We start from the raw sequence: 3,768 nt of genomic DNA, 5'->3' as shown, positions 1-3,768 counted from the left end.
TCTTTGTTTCTGCTTCAGTCCTTTTCTGCCTATAAAGCCAACCTCTTCTACTCAGCTCACTGGGACAGTTAAATTGTATTTTATGGAATAAATAATAAAAAATAAAATAAGTGTTGCCTGATTCTAGAATTGCAATAAAGCCAGTTGAGGTCTTTAAATTTGCTGTAACTTTATCCTTTGACAATTCAAAACAGTTCTGGAAAAGAGTAAAATGATACTTTGTTTTAATGATGTATTTTTCTCCCAACTAAAAATAAGTAAATAAAATGTGAGAACTAAACTCTGACCTTTTTCTTCTCTTGCCCAAATTCCTACGTAAGGGGCCTGGGGAGTCACGCCCTATAAACCATAAAGTTTCATTAGAGGGGTTTTATTTAACACCAGATAACATGGATTGCTTTCCAACCTAACTGGCATAACATCACATGACAGACAAAGAGAGAAATCAAAATATTTTAATCCCAAACATGTTTCTTTGCCATATCTAGAAACAGCCCAGCAAAGCTGTCTCTTGTGGGGAAAATCTACATTCTCTAGAGAATCCCCTTTCCTTTCCAGGACTTTTTCCTAATCCAGGAGAAAATCAACAGACGTCTCGCACTTTCTAAAATCTGATAAAAAACACTTGCAGACTGTTCTTTCTGAAGCCTGCTGCCTGTAGGCTTTGCCCCATAATGGGAACCTTGGTGTCCACAACCCCTTATCTTAACCCAGACATTCATTTCAACTGATTCTAGGTTTTTAGACAACAATTTAACTCTTTCAACTAATTGCCAATTCAAAAATCCTTGAATTGGCTGTGTGGTGGCTCAAGCTTTTAATCCCAGCACTTTGGGAGGCTGAAGCAACCCATGCCAAGAGTTTGAGACCAGCCTGGCCAACATGGTGAAACCCTGTCTCTACTAAAAAAACATGAAAATTAGCTGGGCGTGATGGCACACGCCTGTAATCCCAGCTGCTGAGGAGGCTGAGGCAGGAAAACTGAAAATCACTTAAGCCTGGGAGGTGGAGGTTGCAGCTGGGCTGTCATCATGCCACTGCACTCCAGCCTGGGTGATAGAGTGAGACTGTCTCAAAAAAAGAAAAAAAGAAAGGAAGGAAGAAAAAGAAAGACAGAGAAAGCAAAAAAAATCCTTGAATTCACTTATTACGTGGAATCCCCTCACCCCCCACCCTCTTTATTTCCAGTTGTCCCACCTTTCTGGACAGACAAATGTACATCATACATGTATTGATGTCTTCTATCTCCCTAAATTGTATAAATCCAAGCTACCACCCTAGGCACATGTTCTTAGGACCTCTTGAGACTGAGCCTTGGGCCATTGGTCACTCCTATTTGGATCAGAATTAATCTCTTCAAATGTTTTACAGACTTTGACTCTTTCCCTTGGCAAATGTTTCTACTGAAGTCTTTTGAGATACAACTTTCAAATAGGTGGCTGCTGTTTGATCTCTGTGGCTCCTCTTAATGAAGCATGAAACCAATGATCCCTTCTGGTGAGACTTTCCTAAATCACTCCCTAAATATGAGAAACCTAAAGCTAGCTTATATTGTGTGTTGGCCCAAGTTTAGAAAGCTGCTTGAGGCGGCAGCAGAGCCGCGCCGGAAGTGCGGCGCCATCACTAGAGCGGAAGCTGTAGGTGCATTGTGGGAAGCACTTTATTGTCCACAGCCAAACCGCCAGTGTGATGAAACTAACTTACAAGAAAAGGGCTGGGTTTTGCAAATGACACAGGCTCTAAAAAGCTTGGAAGCGCTGCAACTTTTGGCAGGAATCAGGGTTAGCCGGACCTCAGTGGCTCACTGCTGCTAAGTGCAGGCTGGCTCTCTGGGTCCTCCAGCGTGAGCTGGAACTGATGTCTCTATGGTCAAGTAAACAGAGTGAGTGCTGTCTTCCCCATGTGGTGGGGTTGTGCCAGATCAGTAGCTGCTACACTAGAAAGATGGTGGCGCAAGGGCAAAGAAAAATCCCTTTGGTTCCAGAAAATCTCCTGAAAACAGTGAAGGCTTATCAAGCCCTCAAAGCCACCCAGGCAAAGCAGGCACTTTTGGCAAAGAAGGAGCAAAGGAAAAGAGCTCAGGTTTAAGTGACTGGAATCATTCCAACATGATTCCTGGCAGCAGAAACATGACAATGTGCGTCTCAGACAACTAGAAGTGAAACCTCATGGCTTGGAATTGCCAGATAAACATTCCTTGGCCTTTGTTGTGTGCATCAAAAGGATTGATGGCGTGAGTTTACTGGTGCAGAGATCCATTGCAAGACTTCCCCTAAAGAAAATTTTTAATGGTGTCTTTGTAAAAGCTATCCCCCAAGAACCTAAAAATGCTGCGTATAGTGGAACCTTATGTGACCTAGGGATTTCCAAATCTGAAGTCTGTCCAGGAATTTTGAATTTTGAAACGTGGACAAGCCAAGGTCAAGAATAAGACCGTCTCTCTGACAGAAAACACAGTGAGGAGCACCTGGGGAAGTTTGGTGTCATTTGCTTGGAAGACCTCATTCATGAAATTGCCTTCCCAGGGAAGCATTTCCAGGAGAGCTCATGGTTCTTGTGCCCTTTCCACCACTCAGTGGCCCGTCATGCTACCAAAAATAGAGTGGGCTTCCTCAAGGAGATGGGCACAGCTGGCTATCAGGGTGAATGCATCAATCAGCTCATCCACCAGCTGAACTAGACCCAGGTGCCAAATGGCAGTAAATTTTTGTCAATGAAGTGGATGCATGTGTTTTTGTTTTTTTGGAAATTTTTATCAAGTATCTTCAGAGAAGATTACTTCCTGCCTTATCTTCAAACACTGGAAAGGAAGGGTCAGAGACAGTAGGTGGCCGGAGCAGTGGTTCACGCCTGTAATCCCAGCACTTTGGGAGGCTGAGGCAGGAGGATCACCTGAGGTCGGGAGTTCAAGACCGGCCTGACCAACATGGAGAAACCCTGTCTCTACTAAAAATACAAAAATTAGCCAGGCATGGTGGCACATGCCTGTAATCCTAGCTGCTCGGGAGGCTGAGGCAAGAGAATCGCTTGAACCCGGGAGGCAGAGGTTGTGGTGAGCTGAGATCATGCCATTGCACTCCAGCCTGGGCAACAAGAGTGAAACTCTGTCCCGCCCCCCAAAAAAAAGAAAAGACAGTAGCTTATGTTCACGGCAAGCACCTCTCATCACAGTCCAGTTCCAAGGAAAAATTTCAGCGTTTTCTACATTGGCTGCCGCCTCATCTGAAATCAGCATATTCCACGGAAGAAGGAGTCCTGCTTTTGTTGCGTCTTCTATCCTAAGGTTTAATGTTGGTAAATGAGTAACTCTAGCATTTGTACAAGGTTCCCTAAGACTCCTGCAGCAGTCGACCAAGCCCAGGGACACAATTGAATCTGGAGATTCCTGGGGCCTTGTTTTGAAAAAGACTTGAAATACACATAAGAAAGGCACAAAAATAAATGTTCACTTGTCTCTTTAAAAAAAAAAAAAAAAAGCAGCTTGAGGCTTCCTTGACTTATTCCCTCTGAGCACTTTCCCCACTTAATATTAAGGAGGAGGTCCTTATATTATTTGGTGAATGGGGACTTTCTTTTCTCTTAATATCTTGATGCCAAGTTGGTTTGGGACATTTACTCCTCTTACATTCTATCTCTGTATAGATAAATGAAAAATAGTTTAGAAGTTGTTAAAAGAATCCTAAAGTGTGGGCAGATGCTAAGTGATTATGACAGTAAATAATTTCCTTTGTTCCTGTAGGCTTTAATATCTCTCCTACAAGATAGTAC

At 43.2% G+C, this 3,768-nt stretch overlaps 1 pseudogene; it reads left to right on the top strand.

Annotated features, from left to right (window-relative positions):
* The first annotated feature begins 1,926 nt into the window (after positions 1–1,926).
* Positions 1,927–2,680, top strand: LOC129035838 (ribosomal protein uL30-like; annotated as a pseudogene).
* The last annotated feature ends 1,088 nt before the right edge of the window (positions 2,681–3,768 follow it).

Source organism: Pongo pygmaeus, chromosome 3 (assembly GCF_028885625.2).
Source record: "Pongo pygmaeus isolate AG05252 chromosome 3, NHGRI_mPonPyg2-v2.0_pri, whole genome shotgun sequence".
NCBI classification, from domain to species: Eukaryota; Metazoa; Chordata; class Mammalia; order Primates; family Hominidae; genus Pongo; species Pongo pygmaeus.
This window is presented reverse-complemented; position numbering and strand designations above follow the sequence as displayed.